This window comes from Helianthus annuus, chromosome 3, assembly GCF_002127325.2.
Source record: "Helianthus annuus cultivar XRQ/B chromosome 3, HanXRQr2.0-SUNRISE, whole genome shotgun sequence".
NCBI lineage: Eukaryota > Viridiplantae > Streptophyta > Magnoliopsida > Asterales > Asteraceae > Helianthus > Helianthus annuus.
This window is the reverse complement of record NC_035435.2, coordinates 35,577,726-35,593,322: the sequence shown is the minus strand read 5'-3', so window position 1 is coordinate 35,593,322 and position 15,597 is coordinate 35,577,726.

Here is a 15,597-nt window from a genome sequence, read left to right as displayed (position 1 = left end):
TAAGTATGTTCTTTTAAAAATTAAATACAAAATATACGTGTCTTGCTTCCCTTGTATTTTCTCATCGAGTAGTTGCCTAATTAAGAGGTGGGCGGATCAAACGTCATCACCCACAAATCATCTTCCCCAAGATTATTAGGATATTAAAGAAAACATAACAATTGACATTTAGTGATAAACTAGAAACGGTCGGGAAGTATTAAAACCTATAGCCCTTTTATATTCAATTAATGAAATTAATACACATTAAGGAAGTTACAAATATGAAATTAGTAGTTATTATTTATTTATTTATAATAAATAATTTTTAGTTAATAGTAACACGTCATGAATTCATGAAAATAAGGTACAAGTATTTATTAGATAAAATATCATCATCGTCGTTTGTAGATAAAAGGATAAATGTCTATAGTAACAGTAGTAATTTCGATTCAACATACACATAATTGGTTAACTTGAATAAAAATAAGTACTGAACGTATCTACATACTCATAATTGGTTAACTTATATATAATATGTTAGTCATTTAACACTTTTTTTATAAATCTAAAACATATAAATTATTTAAGTTGGATTTATTTAGATGATAGTGTTTTAATATGGATTAGCTGTACATAAATATGTACGAACATGCAAATGACTCATTTACAAAATAAAAAAAAAACTTATATTTTTTTTTTACTTAAACAAACGATTGATATAACCAGAAAAATTGTTAAGTTACATCAAAACAGAAGGTAGACGGGCAACAAGCTGCGCCGCCAACCCTTTCTGAATTGCAAACCCCAACCTCCCGAACACAAACCCCTGCCCCCTTGGGATCGAACAATTGCTGTGGATAACCCGTTGAACCCTCGTTAAGAAGTTGATGGCTTCTGGCGCTAGGGAGCCAAAAGTATCAAAGGCAAAAGGGATAAAGACATGTTGGTTCTCTGCGCAAGCTTTAGCGTGCTTATCCACTTTCTTTGATTCTGCCTTTCTTGCTGCTAGTCCAGCTACAAACCCATTTTCCCTTAAACCAACCCAAGGGGAAACCCCCGTGAGGTCTACACAAGCATGTTTACCCCCAGCCCAGCCAAAGACGAGCAGATCCGCTGGTCGCAGAGTAGATCTCCCTTCCATAGGGTCCGTGAGGAAATTCACAGGGGCCTCTTTCTTAGCAGAAATCTCAGCTCTTCTTAAGATGTAATGCTATTAATATAATTTATTTGCAACCACGCTTATAATCAATCTTATTTCTAAGATTATATTTTGTGACACTACAAAGATTAAATTTTACAATTAACAGTTTAGTCATAACAAACTATCGACCCATAAGTTTTTACTAACATCACTAAATCATTTATTTTTTATAAACTCATACTTCAACAGTTTTGCCATTTCCTATTGCTTTATATTGAATATTTGTTATCCAATGAGAGTAACCATATCATCACCATCCCAAACAACTTCACTATTACATAATTTCCCATTTTTCCATCAAAAACTTATCACATATCCTATGTTTTCATATTAAGCATAAAAGAAGATATATATTAGCTTACAGAATCGTTATATGATTTTTTTAGGAGTTATTTATTTATTTATTTATATTTTCTTGAAATGATCATAGGCTTATATAGAATGATTAAGACGAACATGTTCGAGATCGTACCTCGCTAGCCAAACAGAATAAAGCAAGGCAGCCCCACCTGTACACTGTGCGATCTACGGTGGTTGTTAGTGAATTAAAATCAATATCAAACACGATGGCCACGTGCGAAGAACAGTTACAATAGTGAATGTGGTGCGGCTAGTTGGAGGATGACAGCCATGATGACTAGTTGGTATCGCCTGCAAGGGCTGTTACATGCCGTGACGATCTAAGTGGATGAAGGAAAACCAAATCATGGATATGAACATCTTGCAGCAACTCGTGCTGATAACGTGTTATAAAACAACTAAACCTATTAGCAATATAAAGAGAAGAATAAGAGAATGATGGAATGTAAATATTATTGATTGATATCTCTACACCATATACAAATGCCACTATATATAGGCACATGCATTAATACAAAAGAAATCCAAGAGATAGGAGTTATAGGAGTTATACATGTGGAAAGTCACCATATAAATGATACATTCATAACACTAATCTTTTTATGTCGCCTAATTAAACTGGACTCCGCACAATTTGACTAGGTTATGGATATTACCTCAGCTAAACGTATATGGAAAACGGTCCTCACAAGTGGTATCAGATTGGAGGCTAATATTTGAGACATTCAACGAGATTCAGACATTGAAGACTTCTTTCTACTCTTTTTCTACTCATTTTCTTCATTTCCCAAAAATTTAACCGTCATAATGGACTGTTTTTTTAGGGTTATAAAAAACACGTTTTTAACAAAGCCTCTGAAAATTCAGACTAAAATTCAATCAGAAACATGATCAAAATGCCAAAAAACGAGAAAACATGATTTTTTCCATTTTCACAAAGGAACTACGTCCGCACGAACATAGTAGGTTTGCACGGAGGTAAACTTTGTTTGTTTGAAAATATTACCTTCGCACGAACGTAATCAATTTGTTTAAATTTTGTGTCAGGTTTGCATGAACTTATACATCCGCACCAAATGGATCATTTCAATCTGTTTCGAGTACATCCGCACAAACTACTTTTGCACCAAAATCCTTACATCCGTGCGAAGGAGCTGTTACGATGGAAAACAAATTTTATAATATGTTTGCCATAACCCCCACGACGTTGGTTCAAAATCTAAACTTTGACAACGAAATGGGAACAATGACCAAGCCACCAAAACTTATGAGTATGGATGATTATAATGGTTGGCATGAAAGGTTCGAAAATTGGGTAAATGCCAACTAGCTGGATTGCTGGTATTCAATAGAAGAAGAATATACCGCTCCGGTCGCAGGGAATGGTCAAAAGAAAAGCTTAACCCAGATTACTCAAGGTGAAAAAGGAAAAGTTCATAAGAGAGAAAAAGATGTTGAATCTTCTTCAACAAGCTATAAAGGAAGATTTATTCACATTACTCCAACATCAGAGAAGTGCACAATCTATTTGGACTACTTTGAAAGTGAAATATCAAGGGAGTATGTCCATGCTGAAAACCAAGAAAGCTTTGCTCAAGAAAGAATTTGACATTTTCATAGCCTTGAAAGGAGAATCATTAAAGCAGCTTATTAAGAGATATTGTTATCTCGTTGCTGAAATGAAACGATTGGGTATTGAAAAAGAAGATGAAGAATGGGTGGATAAGCTAGCCGACGCTTTACCACAAGGTGAATGGTCAAGATATTTGATGATTCTGTAGAATAATAAAGAATACAACGATTTAAAATTTGGAAAGTTTATCAAGAAACTGGAAGGGCATGAACTCGAGCTACGCAAAATGGCCAAAATGAAAAGCTTAAATGTTCAACAAGACGTTGATTTTAATTACAAGGGTTCAGCAAATCTTCAAAGCCTAAAGATTCAGACAGCTTTTAGCGCAGAAATATCATCTGGATCTTGATCTAACAATTCAAGCACTGGTGGTGGTTTTTCATCCTATCCAAGTTTTGAGCCGAATACTCCGATGCAGAATCCTAATCCTCACAAAGCTCAAACTACTACTCAAACCAGAACAGTTCTAATCCTCACATCTTGCAGTGCAATATTGCTGTATATTTACAAAACACTCAAGGTTTTGACGAATCGACAACTAAGGAGCACATGGTGTTTCTTGCTTCTGTCCTAGAATCTTATGAGAGTCGGATAGCAGGAATGATTGGGAATCCTAATGTGATAAAAGAAGATTATGATCAAATAGATCCGGAAGAGCTGGAACTAATCAATATCAAATGGTGTAAGGCGAGTATAATTCGAAGAGCGTAGCAATTCATGGAAATCACATGAAGGAACAGTCTTGGAGGGCGAGGCTAGGTTTCGATAAATACAAAGTGACATGTTTCAAATGTAAAGAAAAATGCCATTTCAAGCGAGAATGTCAGAGCCTTTTAGTGACGATTATTACAGAAATGTGATTTATCACAAAACTTCCCAACATTCGCCAGACATGTGAAGGCCAATTCTGATTGAGGATGGGTCACCGAACTCGAAAGATAAGGCATTGGTCGTAACTTAGGAAGATGAAAGTTTTAACTGGAACAATTATATTCCCGAGACTGAAAGCCTTGCTCTCTTGGCTGAGATTATTGATGAAGCAGAACAGATTGTGGAGGAAGTGATAGTTGAAGAAACTTGTGATGAAGTTTGTGCTGAGATTACATTCGATGAAACTTTAGAAGATTATTACGATTCTGAAGCATCACAATAGGTAATTAGTAATGTATTCAAATCTATTATGCCTCCTGATGTTTTTAATTCTTTTGCAGGTTTCTTCGGCAATGATGAAAATTATTGTAACCTTCAACGTGAAGAAGAAAAGAAACAACCTGTAGAAGAGATCATAGACGTGACGAAGGAATTGAACGCTAAAAACTTATCCGAGATTGCTGATAAAGCCATGATGGCTTAACTAAAAGAGGTAGTCAAAACCTCTGAGGAAGAACAGCGAGTCAGTGGTAAAAGAGGTTAAAAGTAAGAAAACAGAAACTCAATTTCAATGCACGAAATGCATAGAACCGTGTAAATCTTGCATTGAAAAATATGAGAAATATAAAGAGTTGAAAAGGCATACAGATAATCTAACGATTTGTTTAAAAGAAACAAAAGAAGTTTATGATAAATTAAACAAAGCTATCAATCAGTTTTGTGATGCAAACAGAGAAAATGAAGCAAGGATTTCTATGCTCAAAAGCACTGTCATTGATAAACAAATTGCAATTAATAATCATATTGACATAATTGCAAAATTAAAACGAGAGCTAAAAACCGTTAGGATAGAAATGGAACGGGTTGATAAGAAGCTGATTAGTTACTCTACAACATCTTATGTTTTGGATCACATTCTCCCCAAACCGACAGGAAAAGACAAATCAGGGGAAGATGTGTACGGTTATCATAAGCAAGGATTAGGTTATGATCGAGTTCCACCCCCTATGTGGAATAGCTATCGGAAAACGAAACCAGATGGGGTGGAAAAGGCGCTGAATCTAAAATAAAAAACAGAACAGAAAGATCAGTGTTATCACGATCACATGGAGATTATCAGGCAGCTGATCTTTCTGAATCAAAATCTGAATCAAAATTGGTTAAGGATGTCGTTGAGAAGGTTTTAGCAAGTGATAGTGATAACACTGATTTTGAAAGTGCTCAATCAAAATTTGACAAAACGAGTTCTAGTTTGCATTCTGAAAGTGACGACATTTTTCTTAAAAATTATATTAAAAAATCAGGCTATAGTTCGAGTGATGATCCAAATGTCATTATGTATAAAATGAATGGATCTGACAAACTATATTTTGATACAGAGTTTCCGATTCAGAATGTGAACATGAACAAAGTCGAAAAGGTTTTCAAATTAGTTAAGGTAGAAATGTCTGAGATTGAAAATTCGTCAAATGATCAAGGATTTTCAAACTTTAAAAGGGGTAAGTTCTACTATTATAAACCAAAAAGTTTCTACTCTAACTACCAACAAAAAAATTATTACTACGGAAGGAACGATTCGGGATACGTTAAGAAAAATTACAGAAAGTTTGGAAAATCAATTTTTGCAAAGAAAATGGCTTTTGTGTCTGGAACGAGTTCAGAAAGTGAAAAGAAAAGTGAATTCAGCAAACAATCAAATAAAGAGTTCTTTGATCAGAAAAAACAACATGAACAGGTTGATGGATATACTGTTGTAAGAGACAGTAGAACTTGCTTTAGATGTATTCAAGTTTGGCATATAACTAATTGGTGTCCACAAAAGAATCCTAAACCTGTTCATGGTGTTAAAAAGAATTCAGAATATTTGAAATAAAAATCACCAATGTTTATTCTAACTAAAATTTTAAAACGAAACAATGAATCTACAAAAGAAGTGAAACCAATATACATCAAAGTTTCAACTAACAAAACTGGTGAATCTTCAAACAAAGTGGAACAAAAAGATTCGAAATTTTACACTAAGAAATCAACTTTGAAAATCAAACATGGGTAATCAAGAAAAAGAAATCTTTTTACTAAATAAAACAATCTGATTCAATGGTGAATGGCGAAAAAGTTGAACAAAAGTGTGAAAGTATGTGTGAAACCAAAATTGTAAACCCACCCAAGACCGGCAAGGTTTGGGTCTCACTCTTTAAGTAATTATTTGAGTGCATGTGCGGGGGCTTCCAAGATCCATCATATCGAAATGGATTATGGATAGCAGAGCATCCAGGCACATGACGGGAATGTTAGCACTCCTTTACAATGTCAAAACTATTAGAGGAGGCTTCTCACACCCCAACTGATGGCGGAAACATCGAGGCGTGGCACTGAGCGAAACAGATTGTCTAGAAGTTTCCATAACAATTATCATTACCAATCAATTTAAAATAACATGTCCCATACCAAGTCTCAAAAGGTAAATAAATTATTACAGACAATATCTAGGCAATTAATTGTGTTCCGACAACTCAGATTCAAATTGTACAGACAACTATTTGTTGGCCTCTAGGACCTTATTCTAGCCTCGCTTTCCTAGCAGATAAGCATCCTAAACACCTGTCACATACGTTAAAATAAAGTCAATACACATTGTGTAAAGGTGAGTATACAAGTTTGATAATAGCATATAGAGTTCGAAATAGTTTACGCATAACCAGCACGTACACAGAGGAAAACGAAGCATGTTAGTTATCGACATGAACCTATCAATACCAATGACTGCGGGTTGACTGCCCAAGGCAGTTCATAATACATGATCACCACTGTAATCTATGCAAATAATTGTCCTTAACAACCCCCGTGTGAACGGGTGCTGAGTCCAAACTATAGTACTATCGTCGTTAAGGCAGGTAGACAGCATTCCATGTGTAAACATAACAAACAAGCATTCATTAAGTCACGTATAACAAGCGATAACGGTTAGCGTTTAAATTATTGCGTAATGTATTGTGATTTTGTATAAGTAGCGTATGCAACACCCAATAGTGCGTAAAGCAAAAAGGGATCGAGTATACTCACAGCGGTGGATGGATTGAAGGGAGCGCTTGGGAGTAAGGTTAGCCTGAATAGTTTGATAGTATAACGATAAGTAACGCCTAAGACGGAAACAAGTGTTGATGGGTCGGTCAACTGGTCGATCAGATGGTATCCGATCGGTCGGCTGGCCGTGCGTGTGACAATCCGTTCGGACGGCTGACCGGTCGGATGGCCGTTCGAGTGTATGATGGATTAACTTTTGAAGTTTTTGTTGTAGCATTTGCAAATATTGAAGTATCTCTACCTTTCAGGTCGGTCGACCGGACGGTCGTTCGATCGGCCGGCAGCCCGATCGGCTGGCACTTCAGCGAGAACAAGCTCTCAGCAGAATGTCACTCGATCGGACAGCAGTTCGATCGGGTGGCATTCCAAGTGCATTGAACATGTTGAAAATCGATTAAGTGTTAAAGCCCAAGTATCTCATGATCCGAAGGGTAATCCGATCGGATGGTAGTCCGATCGGTTAGCAATTCATTAAATACTCAAACTTCAGATACAGTTGGTTAAGTGAGGGACCCAAGGTGTAGCCGTTCGGCTGAGCAGTCGTTCGGGTGGCTGTCCGTTCGGACGGCACCCCGTCCTGGTCGTCCCGTTCGTCTCTCACTTGGTGGTTTTGATTGTCTGTCGTTTTATCGAGATGTTTTTGATAACGTGCTAAGCCGCTGAAACCTCGTCAATACTTGGTATTCTTGATCGGACAGGAATGACCCAAATCCAGTCAGTTAACTGTTCAAGATGGTGTTCCGAGTTTAACCCGTAGTCGGTAACCCTCGTCGATAGGATCCGGATCTTGGACCAACGCAACCACAAGAATGAGTAGAAAGTCGGTACAAGCTCCGATCCTATCGGTTTTGAGTGCATTAAGGGTAAAAGAGTTGAAATATGGTTGGAAAGCATTCTCTCAATCCTTTTTCACTGTGAATATGTTTAGATCTATAAAAGATCTTTGTTGTTTATGTGGAAATCGGTTAGATCTAAGTTATTCTTGGTGGATTAAGGTCAAAACATGAAGTTCTTCAAGAACACATGATGACGTCATCCTAGAACACCTTGAATCTTTGTGATTTCACGGTTAAAAGTTAAGATTTAAAAGATAGAAAGGTGTAGGAGTGCGTGTAGGTTAAGAAAGTACAAGATTTAGGTCGAGATCTTACCGGATTTGAGAGAAATCGGTGAAAAAGCGAGGAGCACGTGCTGGTCGGACAGGATGTTTCCAAAAGTGGAAAGAATGAAAGTGACATGGGTATTTATAGAGTTCCAAAAGAGGAAATGGTTGGCCGATAGTTCAGGCAGCTCGATCGGACAGCAGTCCAATCGGACGGCTGGTCGATCGGCTGGTTGCCTGATCGGACGGTCGCCTGTTTCGAGTGTTCTGTGCGACGAGTTTTTGTTGTTTCGATTTCGATTGCGAGCGTTGCGATGAGATAGTGTTTCCTAGTCAAATTTCTTTTAATCCCAACTACTCATATCTCGCGCTATCTCTTCTCCGCTAATTATCATACTATATCGACATACAATCATCCTTATTTCGTATTCGTTTTGCATTTGCGATTCGATTGTGATTGAGTTCGATTGCAATTCGATTGATCACCACACATAAGATAAGTAAACACACACAGGTAACACATAAGGCACACACACACGTTTAACAACCACCAAAATGCGATGTTCGAGTTGCGAGCGCGATGCTGATTAGATTAGTTCGATTAGCGTTAAAATAACTTTATCGCATTGATACTCCCTATTATTCATAGTCGTAAAGCGATTCGTATCGATAATATTGGTCCATTACTGCGATTCTTGACAATTACTCCACATAATACAACTAACGTAAGACATAAAATAGACTAACTACAAGTCAAAGAAGTCAAAACAGGAATTGAGCAAGGAGAGACAGATTGCAATTAGCAATCTTTTCTTCCTTTGACTTCAGTCTTGACTTTGACTTTGACCTTCGAAACACTGGGGTGTTACAGCCTCCCCTTGTTTAGGGAATTTCATCCCGAAATTAGGTCGAAGCCGTAACAAACAACTACAGGTACTTCGCCTTCATGTCGCTTTCAAGTTCCCAAGTAAACTTTGCGCCTCGTTTGCCTTCCCATCGTACTTTCACAATAGGAATGCGCGAGCGTCGGAGCTGCTTGGTTTGATGATCCATGATTTCGACTGGCTTCTCCACGAAGTGTAGTGTTTCGTTTACTTGGAGGTCGTCGAGAGGTACAATTAAATCATGCTCAGCCAGGCACTTTCGGAGGTTTGACACACGGAAAGTCGGGTAGACATTACTAAGTTCCTCCGACAGTTCGAGTTTGTAGGCGACTTTTCCAGTCCTTTCAAGAATCTTAAAAGGTCCAACGTATCAAGGCGCTAGTTTCCCTTTCTTGCCGAATCTGACCACACCCTTCCAAGGTGATACCTTTAGGAGTACGTAGTCGCCAACGTCAAATTCAAGGGGCTTGCGTCGTCTATCGGCGTAACTTTTCTGTCGACTTCGAGCTTTCAACAAGTTGTCTCGAATTTGGAAGACCTTGTTAGTCGTTTCTTGCAATAGCTCAGGGCCGGTTAGTTGCGAGTGACCGATCTCGTGCCATACAATAGGCGATCGACATCTTCTTCCATATAAGGCCTCGAATGGTGCCATTTGTATGCTGGTATGATAACAATTGTTATACGAGAATTCGACTAACGACATGTATTTATCGCAATTACCACCGAAATCTATAACACACGAACGAAGCATGTCTTCAAGAGTACGGATCGTTCTCTCAGTCTGACCGTCGGTTTGAGGGTTGAATGCGGTACTCAGATTAAACGTAGTTCCAAGAGCAGCTTGAAACGTTTCCCACAGTCGCGAGGTAAACCGAGCATCACTGTCAGAGATGATGTCGCAAGGCATCCCATGATTACAAATGATCTCATCGGTGTAGATTCGGGCTAATCGTTCTACCTTGTAGTCTTCTCGTATCGGCAAAAAGTGGGCTGATTTGGTCAAACGGTCAACAACAACCCAAATACTGTAAAGACCTGATGACGTGTGCGGAAGTTTGGTTATGAAATCCATAGCTATACTCTCCCACTTCCACATAGGGATTGGTGGTTGTTCGAGTAAGCCAGAGGGTCTTTGGTGTTCATCCTTGACCCTAGCACAAGTCAGGCATTTCCCAACGTAGAGGGCAATATCATTTTTCATGCCCGACCACCAGTACTTGTAGCGAAGATCCTGGTACATTTTTTCAGCACCGGGATGAATAGAATATCGGGATTTGTGGGCTTCATCCATCAAAATCTGTCGTAATTCTGTCCGCTTAGGGATCCAGATTCGGTCCAGAAAATGAAAGATCCCATTCGATTTACTCACTAACTGAGCTCCATCGTGATAGATTCTTTCCTTCTTCAGAGTGCGTTCATTGAAACAGGCATGCTGGGCTTCGCGGATGAGAGTTTCGAGATCGTATTGGGCTTGAGTATTATGAGTGCTGAGCAAATAACTTTGTCTGCTAAGAGCGTCGGCAACGACGTTTGCTTTGCCTGGGTGATAACGAATCTCACAGTCGTAATCATTGAGAAGTTCTACCCATCGGGGTTGACGTATATTAAGTTCTTTCTGATCAAAGATATGTTGTAGACTCCTATGATCGGTGGAGATCGTACACTTGGTACCATATAGGTAGTGTCGCCAAATCTTTAACACAAAAACAACGGCGCCTAGCTCGAGATCATGGGTTGTATAGTTCTTCTCGTGGATTTTGAGCTGACGAGATGCGTAAGCTATAACCTTGTCCCATTGCATTAGAACGCAACCAAGACCAAGGTTGGAAGCATCACAATAGACAATGTAACCATCGTTTCCGTCGGGCAATGTGAGAACAGGAGCATTGTAGAGCATGTGCTTGAGGGCTTGGAAGGCTGACTCTTGTTCGGTTCCCCAAACAAAAGGCTTGTCTTTGTCCGTAAGAGCGGTAAGAGGCACAACGATCTTTGAGAATCCTTCGATAAATCGTCGATAATAGCCCGCTAGTCCGAGAAAAGAACGGACCTCAGACGGGTTCTTTGGCGTAATCCAACTCTTGACAGCTTCAATTTTCACGGGGTCGACATGGATACCCTGACTATTGACAATGTGACCCAGAAACTGAACCTCCTCTAGCCAGAATTCACACTTGGAGAACATAACATAGAGTTGATTCCCCTGGAGTAGTTCGACAACCAAACGTAGATGTTGCGCGTGTTCGGTTTTTGATTTGGAATAGATCAAGACATCGTCGATGAACACGATGACGAAACGGTCTAGAAATGGCTTACACACGCGATTCATCAGATCCATGAAAACCGCGGGTGCATTGGTTAAAACAAAGGGCATAACAACGAACTCATAGTGTCCGTAACGAGTACGAAAAGCGGTTTTGGGTATATCTTCCTCCTGAATGCGTAGCTGGTGATAGCCTGAGCGTAGATCGATCTTTGAGAAACACGTAGCACCTTGTAGCTGATCAAACAAATCGTCAATGAGGGCAGGGGATAGCGGTTCTTGATGGTTAGCTTATTCAATTCCCGATAGTCGATGCACATCCTGAACGACCCATCCTTCTTTTTGACGAAAAGGACTGGCGCGCCCGAAGGAGAGGAGCTCGAGCGAATGAAGCCTTTCTCAAGTAATTCCTGGAGTTGGTTTGAGAGTTCACGCATTTCGGACGGCGCGAGTCGGTAAGGAGCTTTGGCAACAGGGTTGGCTCCAGGAATGAGGTCGATACGAAAGTCGATATCACGACTTGGCGGTAAACCTGGAAGATCATCAGGAAACACATTCGAAAATTCACACACAACGGGGACATCGTTTACTCCCGGACTACTTTTCTTTTCCTTCTCCGCTACTACAATGGTAGCCAAGAAAGCTCTGTATTCCTTGCGGAGATACTTGCTAGCTTAGACACATGACATGAGTTTGAGGCCTTTCGAAACAGTTTCACCATAAACACACAATAAATCACCATTCGCGAGCAAGAATCGTATCATCTTGTCAAAGCATACAACTTCAGCATGGTTTTCACGAAGAAAGTCCATGCCTAATATGACGTCGAAACTACCGAGTTGCATTGGATAAGGTCGATTGGGAAGACGTGATTGTTGAGCTCAAGGGTACAATCACGAAGAACAGAGTTTACGGTAACCGTTCTTCCAGTAGCGACTTCAACATCAAATGTCGAGGGGAGATGGGTGCGCTTACGACTAAGGAGCTTCTCGAATTCAAACAACACAAAGCAATTATCGGCTCCAGTATCAAACAAACACGATGCATAAATACCATTCACAAGGAACGTACCATTGACCACGCTGTTGTCAGCCTGGGCTTGGCGCACATTGATGTTGAACGTTCTGGTGCGTGCGGCTTGTTGTTGTTGCTGAGGCTGCTGCTGCTGGTGAGGCTGCTGCTGGGGCTCTTGTTTCACCACCTTGTTCGGGCACATGTTCGCAAAGTGGTTGGGATCACCACATGTGAAGCAGACTCGGGCGTTGATCGCGGGTGCCTGAGCCGCTTGATGGCCTTGCGGGGCTGGGAGCAGAGCTTGATGAGCAATGGCAGGAGCTGCGGCGTTGCGGGGACCAGTATGAGCATGTCGGGCGAAGAAACGACAGGCAAGACCCACCGGATGATGGTATGAGCATGTCGGGCAAGCCGGTGGGGGCCTGTGTATGCACGCTTTGCAGGCGGTGCATGAGTGATTGGAGCTGGGCGGTGGTGGGACTGCTGCTGAGCCGGTACGGCTTGGTGAGGAGCAGTAGTGGTAGTGACAGCACAGTTCTTGTTGCTGGAGCTGCTGTTGTTATTCTTCTTCCTACGGCGTGAGGACTTTGATGATTGAGGAGCGGCGGTGGTGTCAGCGGTTGATGCGGTGGTGGCTTGATGCAGAGACTTTAAAGGCTTATCCCAGAAACCAGCTTTTACTCGCTTGTCGTTGATCTCAGCGGCAAGCAGATAAGTTTCTTCAATTGTTGATGTCATTGCGGCATGAACAAAATCAGCAACACAGTCGGGTAGAGCTCGGATGTACTTCTTGATTGCCATATCAGACGTCTTGACTTGATCGGGGCAGATGATGCTGAGCTGCTTAAAGCGAGCAGTCAGGGCAGCGTTGTCTCCATCCTTCTGCTTAATGTTCCAAAACTCATCCTCCAGCTTTTGGCGTTCATGGGGAGGGCAGAATTCATCCATCATCATGGCTTTCAGCTCTTCCCAGGTCAGCTCATAAGCTGCATCATTCCCGCGTTTGTTTCGTTCGACCGTCCACCAGTCGAGTGCGCGGGACTGGAAGACGCCGGTAGCGTTCAGGGTACGGAGATTTTCAGGACATCCGCTCTGGCGGAGGGTGACTTCTATGGAATTGAACCATTGGAACATAGCTGTTGGGCCATCTTCTCCAGTGAATTCCTTCGGACCGCATGCCTTGAATTGCTTGAAGCTAAAAGCAGTCTTGGTAGTGACTTTAGGAGCTTCGGTTCTAGACTCCTCAGATGATTTGCTAACATTCTCGTAAATTTCACTCACGATCTGGGGCACAACCTTGGCCACTTGTTTAGCAAGGATGGCAGCAAGGCGTGTGTCCCGTTGTTCTTGGCGAGTGAGTCGTGGGTGACGGTGTGCAGATGACGACATTGTCTGCAACAGACATCGTCATAGGTCTCAGGCATAGTTAATCGATTCTCACCTCACACGGCTAATACTGCTAAAGCTCAGTAATGCGTAGGCACGAAATCACAGATTCAGATAAGCACATAAACACATAGTCATGTAGGGCACAGAAACACAGAAGCACGTACGTATGTAATCACAGAGGCAGTCAGAATACAGAAACCTATTATTCAAAGTTCGTGAGTGTTTGAATATAGCGATCGCATTTAACATAGCGATTAGTATAGTATAAGCGTATATTATAGAGAGCATCATAGCGTATGGCGTTTTCCTTATGGTAGTAACGACTTGTTAGCGTTCTGAGATAGATAAGCAATGCGAGTCGTGCGTGTCGATCGAAGTGAAAGCAAAAATCGAATAAATCTCAAAAATTAAAACACGTAAACAGATAAATACACACAACACATAAAATCAACGAGTCATCAGAGTCAGCAGTTGCGGGCTCAGAATTTTGACTATCCAAAGCGATTCGACTATTCTCAAAGACTTGTTGCACTTGACCCTCGGGATCGTGCTTCTACCTCGATTCTTGGGCATTCGGCACGCGTCCCGTTAGTCATTCTGTGTATCTTCAGGTCGTTGGAGTCCGTCGAGACTTTAGTGAGAGTTGTGTAAAACCAAGGACAAGTCGTCAAGGTTAGGGTTTCACCCCTGGCTTAACAACTTCCTTCTTATTTTAATAAAATAGCTACGAAAATCCACGCTAAAGTATGGATTTCACTCCTGGTTCAACGCGAATTGTCACGTTTTATAGGTAAATACAGATCAAACAAGCAATTTAATCAAAAGTTTGCGTTTTCACACCTAATCTCGACTTAATCGCCTTTCTAGAAATGATATTTCGAGTGCAGTTATAGTGTGGCGTAGGCGAGAATGGCGAGGAATAACAAGTAAGCTCATACATAATCCCTACTGGAGATGCTTGAGTCGGTCTGTTGGTTCCTAACTATAGACTAGATCTCTAAGACATGGACCCGGACTAGGTCGAGTCTTGCCTAATTCCCTATAGTTATGGCTCTGTTACCAATCTGTCACACCCCAACCGATGGCGGAAACATCGAGGCGTGGCACTGAGCGAAACAGATTGTCCAGAAGTTTCCATAACAATTATCATTACCAATCAATTTAAAATAACATGTCCCATACCATGTCTCAAAAGGCAAATAAATTATTACAGACAATATCTAGGCAATTAATTCTGTTCTGACAACTCAGATTCAAATTGTACAGACAACTATTTGTTGGCCTCTAGGACCTTATTCTAGCCTCGCTTTCCTAGAAGATAAGCATCCTAAACACCTGTCACATACATTAAAATAAAGTCAATACACATTGTGTAAAGGCGAGTATACAAGCTCTCAGCAGAATGTCACTCGATCGGACAGCAGTTCGATCGGGTGGCATTCCTAGTGCATTGAACATGTTGAAAATCGATTAAGTGTTAAAGCCCAAGTATCTCATGATCCGAAGGGTAATCCGATCAGATGGTAGTCCGATCGGTTAGCAATTCGTTCAATACTAAAACTTCAGATACGGTTGGTTAAGTGTGGGACCCAAGGTGTAGCCGTTCGGCTGACCGGTCGTTCGGGTGGCTGTCCGTTCGGACGGCACGCCTTCCTGGTGGTCCCGTTCGTCTCTCACTTGGTGGTTTTGATTGTCTGATGTTTTATCGAGATGTTTTTGATAACGTACTAAACAGTTGAAACCTCGTCAATACTTGGTATTCCTGATCGGACAGGAATCACCCAAATCCAGTCAGTTAACTGTTCAAGACGGTGTTCC